Raw genomic sequence first — 23,118 nt, 5'->3', positions numbered from 1 at the left:
TTAAGTGAGCAGACCCCCCAGTGCAAGGGCGGCAGGGGGCGGGGGGCGCTGATTCTCTTGCCGCATTGCTTCTCTGTGAACCTGTTTCCAAGCAGACATCGGGATGTGAGCAGATGCAAATCCAGGAGAGAGGCCCCATACCTTTCCTGTCAGATTCGCTGGTCAAGGGGCCACACCTAATTTGAGGGACCTGGGCACCTTACCACCTCTCCATTATGTAGATGCTTTGCAATTTGATAAAACATCTTCCTCCCTCTCAGTGTTTGCCTCTCAAGAGTCTTCATTCTGTAGTCCTGTCTTTATGGCCTCACAGATAGACTCTGTCCCTAAGATTAGCTTCACTGATGGTTCTACCCTCCCTGCCTCACTCTCTTGAGTGAACTCATACTTTTTTGCAGGTGCAGGGACATCCCCTAGAGCTGCAGAAGAGTGGGCTAATACTTTTACCCCCAAACATCCCTCTCCCCAGCTCCCTCGGCCCTACCTGAGTGCCTAGCTTTTTCTGCAGGAATGTGTGAGAACAGCATTTTAGCAAATGGTAAAATGGCTCTGGGATTCCCCCCCTGGGTCCCTTCCTGAGAATAAGTTTTTTCCCAGAGGCAGCAGGAAAAGCCTGAGGAAAAAGGACACCACAGAGTCCTAGAGCCCAGGGTTGTAGCAGTGAGGGTCCGGAGCTACTGGAAGCAATGAACTGAGCTCAGGTTTTGGAGGAGTGAGGAGTATGGTCAGAAATCAGAGCCAGTCACTCAGCTAATGGGAAATCCACCCCCCTAAAGAGGCTGCTGAGACTCATCCAAAATGTGGTGAGTCCAACACTGCCTGGGACAACATGATTGTGTCCACAGAAAATTGAGAAAGATCTGCATACAAATTGTTGGAATTAGATAAGTGAATTTAGAAGGTCCTTGATTCAAGGTCAATATAAAGAAAAAAAATCAGTTGTATTTCTTCAGACCAACAACAAACAAATAGAAAAAAAAATTTTTTTAGGGGCACCTGGGTGGTTCAGTAGTTGAGCGCCTGCCTTAGGCTCAGGGTGTGATTCCAGGATCCTGGGATCGAGTTCCGCATTGGGCTCCTTGCGGGGAACCTGCTTCTCCCTCTGCCTGTGTCTCTGCATCTCTCTCTGTGTGTCTCTTATGAATAAATAAATCTTTAAAATACAGTTTTGTTTTGTTTTTTTAAGATTCTGTGGTACAATGGGAAATAGATATTTGGTCTTAGTTTCCTGTTCCTGGCATAGACTCCTAACACCCTTGAAATCCCAAATGCAAAGAATGTTCAAACTTTCGGCCCTGCCCCACCTCTGGGGAAGGAGTGGGGCTGGAGATTGAGTTAATCATCAACGGTCAATGATTTAATCAATCACGCCTACGCAATGAAGCCTCCATAAAAACCCCTAAAACACAGGATTCAGGGAGTTTCTGGGTTGGTGCACACATCAAGGCTGACAGGGCATAGAAGGAGCTCTGTGCCTCCTACCCCATACCTTTCCCTATGCATCTCTTCCACATGGCTGTGCCTGGGTTGTACCTTTTATAACAGATGAGTTCCATGAGCCGTTCTAGCAAATTATAGAACCTGAAGAGGGGCTCATGGAAACCCTCAACTTATAGCCAGTTGGTCAGAAGTATGGGGGGCCCAAGACTCACAACTGGCATCCACAGTGGAGGATGGCTTGTGGGACAGAGCCTGTGGGGTCCGTGCTGCCTCCAGGTAGTGTTAGAATTGAATTGAATTGTTGAATATCCAGTTGGTATCTGAAAGTTGGAGAAATGGCCTCAGGAAGGAAAAAACCCTTCTCATTTGCTGTCAGAAGTGTTACCAGGGAAACAGCCTTTCAGACACCATTTACCATTTTACATTAAAAATGTCAAATACCTAGGAATAAATCTAATCAAAGATATGCAAGGTCCCTACATTGAGAAATATAAAACATTATTAAAAAAATTAAAGAATGCTCACAGATTGGAAGACTCAGTGATATAAAGATATCAACTATTTCCAAATTAACCTACAGGTTTGTTTCATTCTCAAAATCCCAGCATAGGGACGCCTGGGTGGCTCAGCAGTTGAGCATCTGCCTTCAGCTCAGGGTGTGATCCCAGAGTTCTGGATTGAGTCCCATATTGGGCTCCCTGTGGGGAGCCTGCTTTTCCCTCTGCCTGTGTCTCCACCTTATCTCTGTGTCTCTCATGAATAAAAATTTTTTTTAAAGTCTCAGCATATTTCTTTTGGTAGAAACTGACAAACTGATTCCAAAATGCACAGAGAAACATAAAGAATCAGGAATGTAAAGACAATCTTGAAGAACAAGGTTGAATGATTACACTACTAGATACCAAGATTTATTTTAACAGTATAATAACTGATATAGTGTGGAACTGGCACAAGGATTGACAAATAGCCCAGTGGAACAGAAGAGAGAATCCAGAAATAGATCCAGTCATGTAAGGTCACTTAATTTATGACAAAGGTGACACTGCAATATGGTAGGGAACAGATGATCTTTTCAGAAAATGTAGCTGAAACAATTAGATATCCATATGGAGAAAAAAAAGAATCCTGAAAAATGAATTCATGCCATACCCCAAATTAATCAGATCTAAATGTGAAAGGTAAAATCTTAAGCTGGAGGCAGTGATGGGGGGGGGACCCACAGTCTGGCTGTCGCCTGCTGCAGGTCCAATGGGAGTGACTACGTAGGGTCCCAAGTTTGGTGGGCTCTCCTGGAACCCATGACGTGCTGGGGCAAAACGTCCACACATGTGGGTGCCAGGGATAAATTAAACTACCAAGATTTTCTCTTTGTCTAAAGTAGAATTTTTTTAAAAAGATTTTATGTATTTATTTAACAGAGAAAGAGCACAAACAGGAGGTGCAGCAGAGGGAGAGGGAGAAGCAGGCTCCCCACCCAGCAGGGAACCCAACAATGTGGGGCTCGATCCCAGGACCCCAGGATCACAACCCAAACTGAAGGCAGACATCCAACTGAGCCACCCAGGCGCCCCAAAGCAGAATTCTTGATGGCAAAGGTTAGGAATAGGGAATTCTTATTCTTTCTAGGATCTTTTTTTCTTTCTCTCTCTCTCTCTCTTTCTTTATTTTCTATTTCTTTCCATCTTTCTTTTTAGGATTGTATTAATTTATTTTAAAGACAAAAAGAGAGAGAGGGTTCACGTGAGCAGGGGGAGGAGCAGAGGGAGAGAGACAAGCAGACTCCATCTTGAATGTGGAGCCCAAAGGAGGGCTCCATCCCAGGACCCTGAGATCATGACCTGAGCTGAAACCAAGAGTTGGACGCTTAACCAGCTGGGCCACCCAGCTGACGCTCTAGAATTTCTTTCTAAAGAAAACCAAACATTTTAGAATAAAGAGTGATCATGAGGACTGAATTTCTAAGAGACACACTCACCCACTCAGGCGTCCAATGTTGCCAAATCATTGGGTGTGAAACCCCTGAGACACAGACATTCTGCATCTCTCTGGCAATGGGGCCTGTGACCTTGGAGCATGTCACCTGCCCAGATTAGAGCCCTTGTCTTGCTGTTTTTAGGTCTCCATTTTCCAGCCTGGTTTCCTACCTTCTGACCCAAGCCCAAGGGCCTAGGGGCTGAGGGAAGGTAGTTGCTACATCAGCCATGAGGCCGTAGTAGTAAATCAGCCCATGCTAGCCCCTAAAGTTGCCATCCTAGTATCTCCACCTCTTTGCATCCACACTTGATCCACTTCGTAGGGGAGCCTTCCTTAAAGAAGATACCCTGAGGAGGGAGGAGAGAGGAGGAAGGAGGAAGAGGATTTTCCCTCCAAGAGCCAGTCTCTGCCTTTCTGTCTGCCTAGACTGATGGAAATCACATGGACCTGACACTCTGAAGTAGAGATGGGCAGAAGCAGAGCACCAGCACAGGCAGCCCTCTGCTGCCCCAGCCTCTCCTGTCAGACACCTCATCCCAGTGCAGGGGAGGGGGATGCTGAGGGTTCTTTCTTAGGCCGAGATCCATCCTTGTGATTGAGGAATGCTTTGAACTTCCCTCTTCTGAATGGCTGCAGACATCACCTGCTGGCCTTGGGCTGGCCCAACTAGACCAGAGGAGGATGCCTGGCACCAGGAGGGAAGAGCCCTGTCTAAACCAGTTTGAAAAGGAAGCTCCCCAGGCACAGCTCCCGCTGAGACTGCTTCCTCCAAGCCAGAGCCTGGCAGATGGGGAGCCCGTCAGTTCCTGGCAGAGGCTTTCTGGAGGAAATACTGCCACACCCAGTAAACCTGAGGGTGGAGCTGGTGGGAGAGTTCAGGGAGCCACAGGTCTGGCGTCACCGGTGGGTAGGCTGTCATGTCAGAGTAGGAGCCAGAAAGGGAATGTGCTAGGCTCTTTCCAAGGATCAATGAGTTTAATTTTCTCACCAACCCTGGGAGGTAGGAATTACTATTATTACCCATGATTCTAGAGGAGGCTCAGAGAGCTTAAATAACTTGCCCAAGGGAACAGAATCAGGAAACGACTGAGTTGGGGGTCTGAACCTACATTTGGTTCCAGAGCCCCTGCTCTGTCCACCTTGCTCATTCTGAGGGAGTTGGGCTGGTTGTTCATCTCTTTCCTGGGGGTCTCTATAAACAGGCATGAGGCTGAGCAGCCTGAGTAGACTCATGGGAGTGTGGAGAAGGGGTGGGCCAGGGCCAGCTCCCTCAAGATTGCTCGGTTTTTTCCTGGGCTCATCTGTGAGTCAGAGGCCAGAGGAGATTGGGGTTGTCCTGACTTGTAGGCTGACCCTTGTTTTGTTTGGAATTGGGTTTTGTTTTTGCCCTGCAAGAGGTGGGTAAGATGTTCCAAAGAGCTTGTGTTGATGGCCGTGACATCAGGACCTGGCATATGTGAGAAAAGCTGCAGGAGCAGCAGGAGTGTATTTTGTCTGGCACAGACCCACAGCCCCTTGGTTGGGTCTCAGCCTAAAGCTGGGCAACCTGCAGGCTTGGCTCAGGGAGTGCTGGGCAGAGCTGTGTGGCTGATGCTCCTGTTCCATGACTACAAGGGCGTTGGGTGGTGGGCTCCCCGTGGCAAGGCTGGTCTAGAGTCCAAAATGGGAAGAAGCAGAACAGCCACAGTGAGAGTGGGTTACCCTCTCAAACTGCTTCTTTGGGGGAGGAGACATCTATCTGCCAGGGGCTGGAGCGCCAGGGCCACCAAGCTGTTTCTTTTTTTTTTTTTTTTTAATTTTTTTTTAAAATTTATTTATGATAGTCACAGAGAAAGAGAGGGGCAGAGACACAGGCAGAGGGAGAAGCAGGCTCCATGCACCGGGAGCCCGATGTGGGATTCGATCCCGGGTCTCCAGGATCGCGCCCTGGGCCAAAGGTAGGCGCCAAACTGCTGCGCTACCCAGGGATCCCCACCAAGCTGTTTCATCAGCAGTGGTGGTGTCCGACAGAGTCACCCACCTTACCATCCACACCCAGCTCCGAGTGGGTTCTGGCTATTTCCACACATCAAATCCCTGTCCAAGGAAGGACTTGTAGCCCACTGAAGGGATCCACAAGAGTGGGCTGCAGGCTAGGAAGGTGGCTTCCGGAAAGTGAGTCCAGAGGAGTTAGCAGTTACTCTGAAGGGAGCAGGATTTGGTTGGTTGTGTCAGTCCTGAGATGCGGGTAAGTTTTTAGGAACGAGGCTGGTGGGATTCCCTTCCATATCTGGGTGACTGGGAAATGAGGCACCACGGGCCCGACTCCAAGCACTAGTCAGCCAGAATGGAGAGACACATGGGCTTCCTCTGAGGGAGGCTCAGCGCCGGCTTATCACAACTGAGCACCGGCTTGCTGTGGCCCAGACTGTGGGGTTCCTAGTTCCTGCTGGTGACTTCAGCCCACTCTCCTTTCTAGGCTGCAGCATTTCCAGTGGTAACAAGGAAATGGACTCATTTGCCTCTGCCAGCTTCTCTGGGTACATGAGGAGAGAAACAGTACCTGCTCTAGTTCAAAGGGGCTATTTGAGGCATTTTTAGTAAATACTCACTCTGGCAATCACCACTCAGGGTGCTTAGTGTAGGCACTAGGCTCTGGCCTGATCAAGTCCCATAAAGGATCTCCTCACCACAAGCCTATAAGGCAGGGCTATTACTGTACCCACTATGCAGATGAGGAAACCTGTGCTCACAAAGATCGAATCATTTGCCCAAGGAAAGCAGCAAAGAAGGGGAAGACCTGTGTCTATCTGAGCTGATGTGAAGGCTGCGACAGGCAGCTGTCTCCCTCCACCACCACACCCTGTCTCATTCTCAGGCCTGTTCATGATGCCTTGGGAAAGGAACTATTCTAGAATCATGATGCTGGGGTAGAGGCAAGCCCCTCAGTTCTTCTATTATTATTTTTTTAAATAGGCTCCACACCCAGCATGGAGCCCAATGTGGGGCTTGAACTTATGACCCTGAGATCAAGACATGAGCTGAGATCAAGAGTTGGATGCTTAAGTGACTGAGCCCCCCAGGCCCCCTGAGCCCCAGAGTTCTATAGCACCTAGAAAGGTACCTCCACTTCTGACCACATTCAGGCACAGAGTGGCCTAAAAAGGACCATGTTATCTCCAGGGCTGGGACCTTCCACCCGGAGATCTGTAGCTGGGTTGTCTGACCTCTTTGTAACCCACTTTGGGAACTGTCATCCTACACACCCCTCTGTGAAGAATGACGGGCCTCACCGGTCCCCTGGTTGAGAATACCATAGACAGAAGCCAGCCTTTCACTGAGGTATTCTGATTTGGCCAGGAATATTTTTCTCAAATTTTACTTTCTGGAGTTTGTTTAAATATAGAATTATGCTAGTCACTCATTGATTCAATACATTCATTTATTGTATATTAACTCTGCTCCAAGTTTGAGGGACTGTGGTAATGAAAACAAAATCCCTGGTCTCAGGCAGTTTGGCTTGCTTTTCCAAATGGATGGTTGCTAGACACCACCCTGATCTGTGCCACCTGCCAGAAGAGATGGTGATGCATGTGCTATGGGACTTGCTCAGGGGGTCTGGCCATCCCTCTGTCCCTGGCCAACTTTCAGTAACTCAGTGGTATTTCTGCCAGGGACGTGTCTGTGGCCTGCTCCTGTGGTCGGCAAGAATATGTTCGGTGATGGGGAGCTCCTCCCCCATCCTGTGGCCCCTGCCCTGTCCTTCTGTCCCCTTGTACCTCATCCTTTGTGTGGAGCAGATCTCTATCCTCCCTCAGCTGCTAGCAGGGGGCTGGGCCTGCCATCTACCCCTCTTCACATGACAGGAGTCAGGAGAGGTGGCATCCCAGCACCATTTCCTGGTTCCTGAAGTCTCACCAGGAGGAGGGGCCTGAAGAGAGTTTCATTACCTTGTCTCCACAACTGTCACCTGCAGGGTGGATGGGTCCTAGACCCAGGCTGTGCCCCTCACTGCCACTGCTCAAAGGCTCAGTGAGATCTGCCCAGAGCCACCGTGCTGAGGCACGGAGTGTTCCCAGGATGCTGAGCAGTACCTTGAGGTTTTGCTGTCCCACTGGACAGGCTCAGAGAGAAGCTGAGTAGGCAGGGCGGAGGGCATTATGCACATAAGCCAAAATACCTGGGTTCCCTGCCCTTGTCACTATTCCCACACTACAGGTCCCAGTGAATCCCCAGAGATAATGGGGCTGTTGTTGAAAAGAATATGATAATAAAGCTCATTCAATCTCTTGTGTCAACACTCCAGTTGAATGAGAGGCCAAAGAGCCAGGCTGGCCAGCCAGGAAGGTCAATATTGACTCAGGCCTGCCTACTAATGCAGTGCTGTGGTCCAGCAGCGGCTCAAGCCAGAGCAGCCCTCTGACCTCTGTTCACTGTACTTAGAATCCACAGCACTGGGCTTTCCTGGGCACGGGGTTATCGCCAAGGGAAAAGTAAAGAATGGCCTTCCTGAAAGGGCTGTGACCCGGGCACCTCTTCACCATCCCAGATTTTCAGCAGCCTTTACATGCAGAGGCCTGAGTCCTCATCACAGAGTCCTTAGAGAATGGCTGGAAAGAACCTCTAAAGTCCCTTGTCACAGGATTAAGTCCCCCAATAACACAAAAAGATTATGTTTTATAGCTCTTAACTTTCTGTATCTCTGGTTCCCCTCTTCACTTTAGGCTCACAATATTGTGGTATGGGTCAAAGCTGCTTCACTGGATGTATCTTAAAGATGCAGGTGGCTGGGGAGAGGGAAGGGGAGACCAGAAAGGGAACATACACACAGACAGGTATAAAGTGCAGAGCACGTGTCAGACGGTGTGCTAGGTATTTCTTACTAGTGCATTTTATGGTCACAATTCTACAAGCTAGATATTATGAGCTCTGTTTTACAGGTGAAGAAACCGAGGCTCAGAGAGAAACACCGTCTGAGATGGTAATCCAGTGTCTCTGCCTCCAAGCTTCTCTAACATGCCTGGTGCCCAGAGAAGGACTTGCCCCAGATCACAAAGCCACTGAGGGCAGAGCTAGGACTGGAAGCCTCAAGCCATAGGCTGACTCTGTCCTAGGCAGCCCTGTGGCAACAGTGTGTCCAAGGTCTCCCATGGACATGTGAGCACATGTGACATGTACAGAACAGGCTGCTGTCTCTTCCTCCAAAGCTGGATCCTCTTTCAGAAATGGCCCCTTCCCCGGGCCACCTCACTACCTGCCCTCCACGGGCCCTCTGCCTTTACTTTATTCTCATGGCTTGCTCTAACAACCACTGCCCCCCACCCCATCCGCCACCACAATCTCCTGCCACAGAGCCAGATGATCCTCAAAGTTCTCCAAGAGAACTCAGGGCTCAGGTAGTTTAACCTTTCCAAAGCAATAACTAGAGGTTGGGGAGGTGGCTCACGGACAGGGATGTTCGACATTTATTATTTATCACTGTGACTTCTCACAATTATACTATGAGGAAGGCCCAATCACCCCGTTTTATAGGTGAGGACATTTAAGTTTGAAGAGAAGTAAAATAACTTGCTTGAGACAAAAAAGGCAAAGTCAGAATTTGAACCCAATTCTTTCTGATTCCAAATGTGTTCTCATCTACTGTCCTATGTATGGCCTGAGGAGAACTGGGCAGTATTATAGTATGTGCTACACCAGTTCCCAAAGACCCGAACACAGATGTAGACTGGACCCTCCTCTTTTCCCCGACCTAGGAAAATACATCAGGGGAGCCCAGAAACAGACCAGAATAGGACAAGACACAGAAAACACAGCCCACACCCCAGGGAGCTCTTCACGTCTTAGCCCTTGGTGTTCCTAGCAGCATCTATACATCCCAGGCAGGATGCCACTCGTCGAGGGTGGGAAAAGCTGGATCCATTTTAGCAGGTTGGGGATCTGGGGAATGAGTGAGCAGGCTGGGATGTGCCAAGCAGCATCAGTGCCTGGGGATGTGCCCCCAGTCCCTGGGGCTGCCTCCTGACCTGTTCAGCACAGACACGACCAGTTCACTGCCCTTCCTGTCTGGGAGCCTCTCTCCCAAGCAAGAATTCAGGGCACCAGCCTCAGTGACACCACCTTGCCCCAGACGGGCATCACACCTGATGACAGCAGAGGCCGGCCGGGGCAGGCAGGGCATCTGAATAGCTGCCGCCTGCTGTGGGCTGGGCTGGTGGGAATGACAATGTGCAGCCACCAAGGCCTGAGAGACGGCACCTGTAAGGGACCCCTGCCTGACAGTACCCAGAACGTCCCGGAGGGCGACCTGCCTGCCCACTGCCCCCTCCAGCCTGCCCCTCACCGAGGTCTTGAGGAGGCTCCTGGACACCTTCCCGGGGGCTGAAGCTTCCTCACTCACCTCCCGGCCGCCTTCCTCGCCTCCTCTTCCTCCTGCCTCCTCACCGTTCAGCGGGCAGAGCTCTCAGGCACCGAGGAGAGGGGAGACGGGGGACCTTCCCCGCCAGTCCTCTGAGGCCTGGGTGGAAACAGATCAGAAATTCATTGTGACAAATGTAGTGTGTGTCTCCGTGGAGTCTGCGCTGGCCGCAATCCAGAGCTCTCGGAGCGCCCCCAGGCCTGCCTCCCGACAGAGCCGCCGTCTCCGGTACCGCCGAGGAGGGGCGGCGGGCGCCCCCCGGGCGCGAAGCCCCCCCGCCCCGCCCCGCCCCCCGCGCCCCCCGCCCCGCCCCGCGCCCCCCGCGCCTCCGCAGCCCCGCGGCCCGGCCGGAAGCACCGGCGCGCACGCGGAGGTCGGGCGGGCCCCGCGCTCACGGCCGCTCCGCCCCGCGCCGTCCCCGCCGCCGCGCCCGGTGCACGGGGCGCCCCGCAGCGCGGACTTCGGGGAAGGGGCCCCGGGGGAAGGGCGCCGCGCCGGCCGACACCGGGCCCCCGCGTCCCGGCCCCGGCCCCGGCCCCAGCCCGCTGCCCGGGGCACCCACCTGCCCGGCGGGAAGTCCCCGGAGAGCCCCGAGAGGCCGCGGGAGCCGGGCCCGCCCTCCGCGGGAGGGACCTCGGCGCCGGGCCCGCCGCGCGCAGGCCGCGCTCACTAGTCTGCGCTGCGCCGGCCTCACCTGGCCGCGAGTTTGATTTCAGGGCGTGGCCTCAGGTGGGACGCGGCGGACACGGAGCCCGGGAAAAGTCGCCCCGGGGGCAGGGGCCGCGGCCGCGGCCCGAGCCTCTTAGCCCGCGGGGCGCCACCGCCCGCCCGGCCCGCCTCCTCCAGTCGCTCGGCTCTGGCTCGGGCCGGCCCTGGTGCGGGTCTGCCCGCTGCGACCTGCCGGTGGCCCCACGGCCCCTGGACGGCCGCACAGGCCGGACCTGGACTGTCCTGGGCGCCTTGCTGTGTGATTAACTCTGATTTTCATCGCGGATGCGCAACTGGAGGCCGCAGAGCCGACTCCTCCCAGATACCAGAGGTGCGGCGGGTCTGCGCGCACCCACCTACACCCCTTTGGGAGTCTCACCTGGGGTCCCCAAACCGGGCATCTTGGCCTATCTGTCCCTAAGACTGGGGGTGGTTCCCGTAAGCAGGCAGGAAAGCCAGGATTTAAAGAGATTCCAACTCTCTTGTCAGACCCTGCTCAGTTCTGAGAACTTCTGCCTCTGGATTATGGCCCACCCCCCCTCAAGGGGACCTTTCGGAGAAAGAAAGCTTCCAGGAGCCCTGCACTCCCAGAGAGTGGCTCTGATTATAGAGCTGGGATCCCCTATGTGTCCCCAGCACTGCCCCGGCCTGGGATGGCCATTCAGAGTGGCCGACTCCTGGTTGCCCTTTGCCCTGCTTCTTCCCAATCAGCAAGTATGTGTGTTGTGGGGAGAAGCAGGACCACCTGGCTGTCTCTTCCCTAAATAAGGAAGTGAACATGGGTGGCTCAGCAGTTTAATGCTTGCCTTCAGCCCACAGCGTGATCCTGGAGTGCCAGGATCGAGTCCCACATTGGGCTCCCGGCATGGAGCCTGCTTCTCCCTCTGCCTGTGTCTCTGCCTCTCTCTCTTTCATGAATAAACAAATAAAATTTTAAAAAAATAAGGAAGTGAGCAGACCCTTGCTGTCCTAGACTCGGGCCCCAGAGTTGGCTGTATCTGATCCTGGCTTGGAAATTCAGTATATCTAGACCTCAAATAGCTGCCCTCAAGCAGTGGCTGGATGACTACCAATGTCACAGTGGGGACTGAGGACAGTGCTGCAGTTTTTGTCATTGTTGGGTGCCTCAAATTTTAATTATTTATTATTGCCATGTATCATTTTTGTTCACTGATTCTTTAGATCTATCAATGCAATTTATAGATAAAGCATTTTGCATATGGGCTCTATTGCTTATGCATGATTTACAATAGGCTCCTGCCAAACCAAGCTAAGATGGCTAATGGGAATTCACCAGCCCTGAACACCTGCACCCTTTCTGTCCACACTGCAGCCCACCTCCCCCAACCCCCCACCCTCACAGGAAAGTATGGTGGTGGGCGTCAGAGCATCAGGGGAGATACCGTCACAGGTGAGCCCTGGGTTAGTGGCATGGAAACTGAGCAGCTAACTTCAGGTCGCCCTGCTGCTCGCTCCACGCACTTATATTTAGTCTCTGCTCCTGCTCTTGCCCCCTGTCTCCCGTCCCCCTCTTTGCATCTTTCCCAAGAGGATTCTCTCTGTTTCCTCTGACAGGGCCACACTGAGGCCTGACCTCCTGTGGCGCCCCCAGGAAGCTGCCTACTGAGCCTAGGCTGAGGGGGTCATGTGGCTGGGCGGGGGCAGCTGGTGCGTATGGCTTTCCCCACAGAGTAGGTACCTAGGGATGTAGGAGCACTGGCTAAATGCTGGCTACTGGAAGCAGGTTGTGCTGGATGGGAGGCTTCAGGAAACTGGTTGTTGAGGATTTTAAATGAACCATGAACAAAATTAGAATGAACTGCATTACGTTGTTGAACCTGAATCAACACCCTAAATTATTTTTTACTGACTCACGGATGCACACAGGAGTTATTTTCTTTTAATATAAGTAACTTGTAGGGCAGCCCGGGTGGCTCAGCGGTTTAGCGCCACCTTCAGTCCGGGGTCTGATCCCTGCAGACCCAGGATCGAGTCCCCACATTGGGCTCCCTGCACGGAGCCTACTTCTCTCTCTGCCTCTCTCTCTCTCTCTCTCTCTCTCTCTCTCTCTCTCTCTGTCTCTCATGAATAAATAAATAAAATCTTAAAAAAATAAGGAATACTTAAAAAATAATATAAGTAACTTGTAAAAAAAATACAAATAACTTATATACCAAAACTAGAACTCCAAGCCATATTTTTGAACTGTGGAACTACAATAAAGTGTGATCATTATAATATTATCAGAATTGAACTAGTATTTAATTTAGTTTGAATCCAGGCTTGGGTGTCCTGGAAAGGCTACTAGTCAGGGCCCATGCATCCTCACCCTGTAGGAGTGAGTCTAGGAGACTGTGGGAGCAGAGATGGGGTTTGGGTCCATAAGAGAGGCAGAGATTCTCAAATATAGCTGACCTGGGAGCTAATGAATCCCCCATCACTAAGAGCTGTTAAGAACTCAGATATGCTAGAGAAAAGTTTCCCGTCCTGGATACTAAATAACACTAGGGGACCTCTCTGGCCATCCCAACTGCAAGTTTCTGCACTTCAGTTGCATCTACAGATGAATCTGCAACACTGGCTTGGATGACCGTCTGCAAATTGGGATGACTGGGATGTGCAGAATGGGACCTGAATGATTAATTCTGGTATGTGAATCCCCTCCCTGTCCCCACCACCCTGCGCCCCATCCTCTGATCCATGCCCGACTCAGCCTTGCCCAGGCAGTGGCAGAAAACAGTCTGGGGGCCAGAGCCATGTGCCTCCCTCTGGCCCTGTTCCCAGGTGGCATTGCCCGAGCCCAGGGAAAGGGACTAAGCACACCCTTATTTGAAGAACCCTGGTGGCTGGTATAGGCCTTCTTCTTGTCCATGCGCTCCCATTCTACAAATTGGACAGAAGCTGTATACAGGGACACCGAGAACTGACATTTCACCATGGACAATGCTGCTGGAGCCCTTCCAGCTCTGGGGCATTGGCCAAGCAGAACTGTCTGAGAGGGCAACAGGTCAGGCACAGGGAGCAGGGCGGGTGTTTCCCAGCCAGCTGTCTCTTAGCCTTTGGCTGTTGGGGCCTGTTGTAACATCTGAGCGCCAACAGCCAGGGCTGAGAGCCCAGGTTAGGGCCAAAGAGGAAAGATATGGATCTACTTGTGGTTTTGAAACAAAAACACATTATCCTTTCCCGTACCTTTCTGCTCTGTGACTTGAGAATCTTCCTAGGGAACAAGAACTGCTGACAGGCTCACTTACTACTTCCAGGGCTCCTTCGTCTGGGTAAGTCTGCTCTCCACTAGTATTAGAAATAATTGTGCCTGCCAGTTAGGGCATATTTACACATATCTCACTTAAGTCCCCATAGCAGCCCTGGCACAGAGTACTATAGTGTCATATTCTCACTTTACAGACAAGGAAACAGGCTTACAGTGGTCAAGGAGCTAGCTTAAGGTTTTATAGTTATTGAGTGGCGGAGCCAGAGTTTCAACCCAAGGGTATCTGCCCCCACCTTGTTCTCTTATCTATGCTGCTCAGAGGTCCCTGGTTCCAAGAACTGTCTGATACAAGATGACCGTGTGGGGTCAAGTCCCAGTGAACAGTTGGTGGGAGAACACTGGCCTCCTTGTGCCAACTCTGACCACCACCCAAGAAGGGTGGGTCATGTGACACAAAGTATATATAGGGAATATCCCTTTCACATTTCTTTTTTTATTTTTTTTTAAAGATTTATTTATTTATTCATGAGAGTCAGAGAGAGAGAGGCAGAGACACAGGCAGAGGGAGAAGCAGGCTTCCTGCAGGAGCCTGATGCAGGACCAATCTCAGGACCCCAGGATCACGACCTGAGCAGAAAGCAGACTCTAAACCACTGAGCCACCCAGGTGCCCTCCCTCCCCCATTTCTGAGGAGGGCATGAAGACCCCCACATGGCCCTGGGTGCAAGTGGGCAGGGGAGCCTCAGTTTCATCCACCCTGTCACTGAGTCCCCTGCTGGGAGCCAGGTGCTAGATTTTCCCAGTCATAAGCCAGCACCCTGCCTAAAGTCCCTGCATCTGTCCTTCACAGACCTAGCCTAGGTCTGGTGCTATGGGGCCTACATGCGGCCCTGCTGAGGCAGTGGGTGCTGACACACCTACTACTACTTGGCTGGAGGAGCTCCTGGAGCCTGGGCTCCAGGAGGGGCAGCTGCACACTCACCCTGCAGCCCTAGGAGAGAGGCACACTTTGGAAAAGACCCCTTCCTCTCCCTCTCTTCCAGGGTGCCCAATATCTGTCCCTTCCTGCTCAAGGGGCAGCCTGGGCCAGTGCCCCTCACCTGATGGGACTGCACGTATATTTCTGCTGTTGGGGCTGAGAGGCAGGTGCAAACCTCTGAGGGTTTGGGAGTATGAATGGAGGGAACCAACGATGCCCAGCCCTTGGGGGCCCTTAGGCAGGAGAGACATAGGCAGTCTTGCTACAGAGACCATGGGTTCTTGTAGGGTTGGAGCCCTCTGCCTCTCTAGGCTTCCAGGGTGTCTCAGTGTCAATCTTGATGTGTATGACAGGGGAAACTGTGTCCCTTTCTCTTGGGAAGGTGATGGGATGATGAGGCTAGAGCACTGGGGTGCCGGAGTCCTGAGGACCTGCAGTCCCAGACAGGGTGAGAGGCTCTTGACCCTTGGCCCTCATTGGGAGGGTCCAAGGCAGAAGCTCCTCTCCCCATGCCATGCAGGCACGCAGCTGCTACAGGGAGCACCAGAGCTCAGTGTGAGTGCCACAGGGGCGAATCCCAGGGTTCTTCCAGGAGAACTTGCTATTGTGTCAACCCAATAGGTCTATCCACTACAGATCCCATAGAGAACCCTAGCCCCAGGTGGCAGCAGTGTCTGGGCCCAGTTAGGTGTTTGGGAAAAGCCTATGGGATTCACCAGGCCAGCTGCTGGACAGATGTGTCCTTGTGCCATCCTGAACCTTAGCAGAGGTGAACCACATCCAGAAGCCTCCAGCCTCTCTCTACCTGTACTGTTTTTTTTTTTTCTCAAGTTCTGCATCTGTACTAGGTTTCCTATGCCGACTGGAATACACGGGCTTGTCCTCTCCAAATGCAAACTGACACCGGAGGCTGAGCTTGCCTGACAGTCCTCAAGGGGCCTGGTGATATGAACAAGCACTCAGATGCAGAGGCCACCGTCCACCAGTTCAAGGGGGCCGAAGCAGGGACAGAGAAGGCTGCAGCCCTCTTCCCAGTTTCATGGGGGTGCTGAACTACCTTGGGGAGGGCTGGACACAGAAAGAGCTACCTATGTTCCAAGGACACTCATTTTAGAGATATGATGAATTCATTTAATATCTTCTCACTAGGATCACTTTGCAGCCCTTGCTCTTAATGGGCTCCAAAGTTCCGTCCAAATGTCTGTTGCTGGCAGTTCAGTTCTCTGGCTGGCATTTTTGCTAGCGGAATGAATAGCTGGAAGCTGCTTGAATGGAAACCCTTCATTGTCCCTTTTTCTCTCTTCTGAGCCTCTAGCAGTTTTGTCCCTTTTTGTCTAAGGTGGGCTCAGGGCTGTGACTGGCACCTGTGCCCTGGATCCCAGGGCCTGGCTTCAGGAAGGACAGGTGAGTGGGGGGAGCAGAAGGCCTGTGCCCGATCCCGTGAGAGGACAGACCAGAGCCCTAGCGAAGGGAGGAGTCTGAGGAAACATGATATTGGTTGCCTTAGCCCCGTCCACAACCCTCTGGGGGACAAAATCTTAGCTCTAAATGCACAAAGTTCACACACTCTGGGCAGTGTGGCCTCTTGGGAACATTGACTATAATGCTCCCAGAGCTCCCTTCTGCACCTGCCATGAGTCAGTGTTAGACAGCATGGCCTATCCAACGGCCACTTGGCTGGGCTGGCCTACGTGTAGAGGGGCCTGGAGGGGCCCAGGCAGCTACTGCCATCCCTCCTGGGGGTCTTTCCTTCCTTAGTCTCTGGTCCACATCTTGACTACCCCAGGGACAGTGGCCTGTGGAATCTATGTGTGAACGCTTCCATGGCAGGGTGCTGGTGTGCACTGCTGTGTCCACTAGTGGCACAGTGACCTTTGCTGGGATGATGGGTGGTGTGGGGGCAGTTTTCCTGTCTCTCCATCCTCTCCTCCACAGGAGTTCTGTATGCACGCTCACTCCTGGCCTTGCATTCTTGCCTCTGAGCCTGGCTCCATCCCTCTCCAGGGCATGGGACACCACCTTTCTGGATCCCAGACATACCAAGACCCACTATAGTGGAAAATAAGTCTTCTTGTTCAGCTTGGGCCTGGTGACAGGGTGACAGCTGACAGGCAGCAGGCCTCCTGCTTCTGGGATCTAACCTCTGGTGGTGGCCCTTGGCTATTTAATTTCCTGCCGGGGGTCATGGTATATACTGGTGAAAAGACCACCAAAAGTGAAGGGTCTCCTGTGTGTCTCCTCTGACTTCTGCCCTGGAATCTCTCTTTCATTCCTAGGTATAGTCATCATTACTTTCTTCTTTGGCTTAAGGCACAGCCAGCTTTATGGTTAAAATGTAAAATGCTTCCTGAGACAAGGAGAACATAAGTCAATCCATTTACAAATTAGCTGGATCTGTTTATTGGAGAGTATCCTGGGCTGGGGGGGCAAAGCCTCTCCTTGGGGGACACTGATGAATGAACATGGGCTGAACTGGGGCTGCATGCTGGGCAAGATACAAGGGCAGGACAGGGTGGGGCCGGGGTGGTGCTAGTACAGAGCCAGGCCCCTGTTAGGGTAGGAGGCACAGAGGATCATCAGGACCTGTCTGGCCTCCTAGTGTATGGGGCCAGGCTGTCGCCTCCAAGCCATCAGGTCACCTTGCAGTTTTTGCCTGCCCATGCTTGGGGGACACATTTGATGTTGCTGCTAACAAAAAAGGCAGCGTGGGCAGTGAGGGAGTATAGGACTGGGAGGTGCGGACCCCCAAGGCTTGAAACCAAGGCTCTGGCCCCAGTTAGCTGTGTGATCTCAGGACACACTTTCCTTCCCTGGGCCTCTGCTTCCCACTATAAAATTATGGGGCTTGATTAAACATTCTTAGAGACTCCTCTGGGCTCGAATGTGCTACGGCAATCCAAAGTGGCAAGCTTCTTTTGGGGGCAGTCCTTTCCTCCTCTGCGCCCCACCTCACTGACCCCGAACTGTGCTTGGGATGCACGTGGGGCTGTGGAATAGATGGTCCCCTGGCTCCCTCCACTCTCTGTGCCCTTCCTCATTTGAAGCTAAAAGAAAGAAAATGGAGGCTGGAGGCTCCAGGCCAGGAAGCTGAACCAGAGAACCAGTCCTCCCGGTTTTAACTCTGCCTGCCACTGCTCCTGCAGCCTTCCGGAGCTGGGGCAGGCAGGCAGGCAGGCAACAGGCAGCACCTTTACTTACCTTGAGTAAAGGTGACTGGCTGGTTGCTATTTGCCCTGAGGGTAGAGGTGGAGCGGGCTGGGTCCCTGACACAAGGGGTTCAGAAACCAGAGCAACTCACTAGCTGACCTGAGCTTTCTGGATCTGCTTCTCTGAGCACCCAGAGGTACCCCCTCTCTAAGTCCTGATCAGCCTTAGTGTGAGAGAGAACACAGATCTGCCTCCACCTCCTAAGCCAGTGGCCCAGGGGCTTGAGTGCTTTGTGACTTGGGTAAACCAGAGCCAAGCAGAAAGATGCCAGCAGTTGCTGACTGAGGCAGCACGAGGGGGGCGGGGAGGGGGGAAGGTTGCCACAGAAGATCCACAGGTGTAGGAAAAAGGTCATTGCCTCCCCTCCTATAAAGACCTGGGTCTCTGCACTGCCTGATGTGTTGTAGTGAGGTTTTATAGAAATTGCTGGCCAGCATGGGTATCTCTTTGCTTGGGCTAATGTGGGTCTGTGCAGTTATGGGGGAACTGGAACCCATTTTTTGCATGCTAATTCCCCCCAGCATATGAAAGTATGCCATGTTCTGGGACATACTTTACTCTTTGCGGTGGACAGAACCTGGGATTACCTTTCCTAAATCTGTAGAACAGATAACTTCAGCAGAAAAAGCATAAAGTCTCTGAGTCTGAACCTTGTGGTTCCTGGGCATTTCTAAGTCACTTGCCAGAACAATCAAGAGGTCCCCTGTGGTCTTGGGTCTGGCCCCCTGCAAGCAGCCCCTCCAAGTTTGTGCTTCAAGTGGGGCTCGTGAGTACACAGTTCCTCAATGAATCAGGGCCACCACGTGACAGAATTTCAGACCCACAAAGGAGTCGGACCAGGCCTCTTGATTCCTTTCCTGTCAGCCTGTTTTAAGTCCTCAAGACCTGAAACTAGACCCCAGATGGAGAAGGAAACTCTCAACAGACTCAAGTCATTTCTAGGAGAAACTCAGTGGCTGACAATTTGCCATTCAGGAAAAACTGGAGCTGGTATGGCATTCCTTCCCATTCCTTCCCAGCATTCTCCATTCTCCCTCTTGCATTTGTATACCTCCTTGAGCATGCATCCTCTGCCCATTGCTGTTCCAACGGCTTCTTCCTTTGCTTTCCATTCTCAACTAATCTGTTTTTATCCATCTTTGTTAGGTTCTACTTTAAGATCCATCTCCCAGTATTGGTCTAAATTTATAAATTATCTGGACTCGATGGGTCATGGCTGACAGCTTCAGCAGCGAGTCTGGGGCCTGGGGTGGGCAAAGGAACATCACCACCCTGTTGCCGATCAAAGCTCTGTAGCTCAGCTGGTCTCTGGTGGGGTTGGCTCCAAGCTCGGCTCCCTTTTCTACTCCTCTGGGGAAGAGCTGTAAGCTCTCCAGGGGACGGGCTCGTTCCTTCATTTATCAGCACTTTCCCCCCACCCCGTCTCTGCCACCTGTGTTTTGTACTTAGTCATCAGGCAACCCCTGCAAGTGAGAGAGCAGAACCAGGTGCCAATTGCCACCTCCAAGTGCCGCCTGGAGCCCACGTCTTGCCAAGAACAGACAAGTTTCCCTTTATCTCACGTCTTCTACTTCTCACCTTAGCCTTGAGTGTGCCCTCAGGCAGAGCTCATGAGGGGGCAGCTTCTGGTCAGTGTGCTTCCCTTGGCAGGGCCAGGTAGTCGAGAGCTCTTTCTGCCTCGAAAGTTTCCTTTTCCATGTTCTATCCCAACTTGTTGGCTAACTCACTTCTTTGAGGGTCAGGCTGCCGAATGCCTGTTCAGGAGGTTGGCTAGCAACCTTCCTACTGCCTGAGTTGGTCCTGAGTCTTGGGCCTTCCCACTTATGGTGTCGAGGGTATCCTAGAGAAATGGTTCTGCTTCGGGCCACAGGACAGTCCTCCCTGCCTTCTGCACCCAGGACACAGTGTGTTAGAAGCATCTCTGGGACTGTCTCTCAGTGTCTCCACCTCTCTCCTGCCAGCCCCTCCCACGGACATGGGTAGGTATAAGAAAGCAGCCATCCAGAGCCCTCCCTGAGCCCTCTTGAAACCCCAGGCAACCTCTCTTCTTCCTGCCCTCCCATGCCACCTGTACCCTGGCTTCTACCCTCTGCTTCCTCCTAGCCCAGGCAGCTGGCCTGCTGTTTGTCTGGCACTCCATAACCTCTGCCAGCTGAGCATGGGTATCAGCAGCTGCTCAGCTCTGCATACATCGGAGACCCCCTAGGCTTGGAGTCACCTTTTGCAAGGAGGCAAATACCTCCACTGCTGGGTCATTTTCCTCATACCAGAGCCAGGTATGGGGCTTAATTGATTGGGAGACACTGGCAGTTCATCTGGACTTAAGTCCAGTGTGCTTCTCCAGGACAGAGGGCACCCCCTCTCATCCTTGGGTACTATGCTGAGTGAGCTTTACTGTGGCTAGAGACCCCCAGACCCACCTGCACCTTCCCTGTGCCTGGTACATTCCAGAGAGCTCAGCTCATAAAGAATCAGTCTGTCTTTGGGAGCCCAAAAGGTCTGTACAGCCCCCACACCGCCACCTTGCACCCATTCTCAAGTGCACAGAGCTTTTCAGCTTCAAGGCCCCCTCCTAAGCTGCAGAGGGGCCCCCTTGCTCGGCCCCAAGGCCTTATCCCTAGCTAGAAGAGCCTCCGTGGGGTCGGGTAGCCCTGAGTCCATCCTCTACTCCTGGTACCCAGTTCCCACCAGAACCAGCTTAGGGAAAGACCCTCCAGCCTTGCTGTGTGACACCAGGGAAAGACCAAACCGCTTGCGCTGGATTCGCCTGGCTTCTTCATGTAGCCCCAGCACTTTAAGCCCCGAACCCAGTGGGCATGACCCTCCTGGAGCCAAGCGTGTCCTGAACCCTGCAGCAGAGCTGGGGAGCCTGGGGCCTGTGAGAAGCAATGGTGCCCAGCCAGGCGGTCCCCTGAACCGGACCTCCCGCCAAGTTTCAGAGTCAGAATCTCGGCCAGGTCAAACTCTGCACGAGGGCGTGCCTGGGAGCTGGGTCCCAGTGGTGCTCCATAAATATCTATGGGATGAATAGTTGAGTGGAGTGTCCCAGAGAGGTGGTGGGGGTGAGTGGGGCCTCCCTGAGGGGTGTCCCGGTGGCACCACACCAGCCTGGCCCAGCAAGAGGGCGGGAGGTAAAGGCAGGAACAGTAGAAACAAGCATTTCTTCCTCCACCCGGAAAGCCAGAAGCCAGCTTGCACCAGGCTGTTTCAAAATCAACCTGGGAAGGCAGCAGCAGGCCCGGGTGGGGCGTGGGGTGTGCGGCTCCTCATCCCGGAGTCCCGCAGCCTCCGCCCGAGCCTGGACGCTTTGGCGCCCTAGCCCCGCCCGCAGGGCCCGAGCCCCGGCCCCGGCCCCCTGGCCGCAGGGACCTTACCGTGGCCACTCTTGGGGCGCTGGGGGTGCGGCTCCTCACTCACTGCAGGCCAGTGCTCGTTTCTAGCCCAGGAAGAGGCACTCCCTTCAGGCAAAAAGAGAGAGAGAGAGAGAGAGAGAGAGAAAGGAGGAAGAAAACCTCAGTGCTTTTCTTGCTTAGCCGCTTCTCCCAAAGGCTCCTGGTTGGTGTCGTCTTGGTGTCCTGCCCCTGTGGGCACAGAGCCTTGCTCCCCCTGGCAGCTCACTCACCGGTGTGGCCCCGAGCCTGCCAGCCCTCTGGGGGAGGCGCGGGGAGGTGGCCCACGCCCCTCTGCCTGACACACTGGAGCATGCTCCGTGGGCGCCAGGCCGAGCGGCGGCCCCGGCGGGCCCCGAGCACGGGGAGGCCACGTCCTGGCCAGCGCCCTCCTCTGGGAATACGTCCCTGTGGGCTCGCAGAGGACACGCTTCGGTGCTGACTGGCACTACATGGTCGGATGACAGAATTTGTTGGTAGGAGGCTGTCTCCTTAGTTCCCTGGGGCTGTCAGAAGAGAGGGGGGCAGCCAGTGCGGTGTCTGGCGTGCTGGCAGGTGGGCCTCCGTCCTTGGCCTACCCCTCGGCCATTCCCTACCTGAAACCCTCCCGTGTCTCTGTCCTGTGGCCTCATAGAGGGTCTGGGCCTGAGCTGGAGCTGCTCCTCGTCCTGTTTAGGCCAGGCGCTTGGTGTCCCTTTTCCAAAGCACCCATCTTAGGGTCTGGGAGGGTCTGGAGTCAGTTAGGATTAACTGCTACCAAGTCCTCCGTTGTCCCCAGCTCTCTGTCCTCAGCAGGAGGGGGAGGGGATGACATGCACACCCTCATACACACACACACCCAACCCAGAGCCACCTACCTGCACAGGCCAGCCTCAGCCAATCCAGCCTTGCTCTCCAAATGCCACTCTGACCCTAGAAGCCACTCATTCACAGCAATATCCTGTGGGAGGTGAGTTCAAAGCAGCCCGGGAGAACTCCAGTTAGCATGGACCCGGCTCCCCTTCTCTCCTGACACCTCCAGAGGACACAGCAGCCTGATCACCATATCTGCTATTGCACTTCGCCGGCCAGCATCTCTCTCCTGGAACCTCGGGCCCCCACAGCATCTTCCATATCCTTAGGGGGAGGCAGCGGATTCCTGATAGGTCCCATCTTCCTTAGAGCCCAGGGTAGAGAGGGAAGGACTGGAAGGGGCGGGCCCCAGGTGCAGCTCCGAGTTTCCAGCTCCCAAAATAATCAGATGCGAAAAGGGAGGAAGGAATCTGGGGGCCAGCAGGTGACTCAGTGCCAGTGGGCCGGCTTAGTCACCTGGATGGCTGCTCCCAGCTCCTGGCACATCAGGCAGGGAGCAGTGCCCTCCCCCATCTGTCAACAGCAGCGCTGTCAAAGGGAGCGTGGCCTTGGCCGAGGAGCGCCAGCAGGCCCAGGGCTGCCTGGCAGGCTGCACACAGGCGCAAGCGAGCTCCGGCTGCCTTCCCAGCAGCAGCGCGCCCCTCCTCCACCACGCACCCAGGCTCACTTTGGGATTTCTCCATTAAATCCTCAGGCAACGACCTGCTCGTTTGGGGCACGGAGCTGCTCCAACGTTGCTTGGCAATTTTGATATCGTCGGGGGTTGCTATGGGGAGGAGGGTGATGTCATTGACACAAAAAAACCCACTGAATTTACAAATCAGCTGGGGCTGGAGCTATTTATAAAAACACATTTTTCCCTGCCTTCCTTGACTGAGGGGGAGGGAAGGGAAGGGCTGCCTGCCAGGCTCCGTGGAAGCCTCCCCCAGCCCGCAGAACCCAGGCCACCCCCACCCCCACCCTG

The 23,118-nt window shown here is 53.5% G+C and overlaps 1 protein-coding gene across 5 annotated transcripts in view; it reads right to left on the bottom strand.

Annotated features, from left to right (window-relative positions):
- PAK6 (p21 (RAC1) activated kinase 6) overlaps nucleotides 1-22,716 on the bottom strand; it is a 37,243-nt gene extending 14,527 nt beyond the window's left edge. Inside the window, exons 1-3 of one of the 5 annotated variants that reach the window (XM_055316829.1) lie at nucleotides 22,160-22,716; nucleotides 21,288-21,371; nucleotides 9,791-9,907 (exon numbers count right to left, since the gene is read on the bottom strand). The gene's annotated coding sequence lies outside the window, so the exon portion shown is untranslated. The other 4 variants (XM_055316830.1, XM_055316831.1, XM_055316833.1 and 1 more) reach the window with 4 other exon arrangements.
- Between the last annotated feature and the right edge of the window lie 402 nt (nucleotides 22,717-23,118).

This window comes from Nyctereutes procyonoides, unplaced genomic scaffold (assembly GCF_905146905.1).
Source record: "Nyctereutes procyonoides isolate TBG_1078 unplaced genomic scaffold, NYPRO_anot_genome, whole genome shotgun sequence".
Lineage (NCBI taxonomy): Eukaryota > Metazoa > Chordata > Mammalia > Carnivora > Canidae > Nyctereutes > Nyctereutes procyonoides.
Note: the sequence above shows the minus strand (reverse complement) of the source record. Positions and strands in the feature narration are given on the sequence as shown.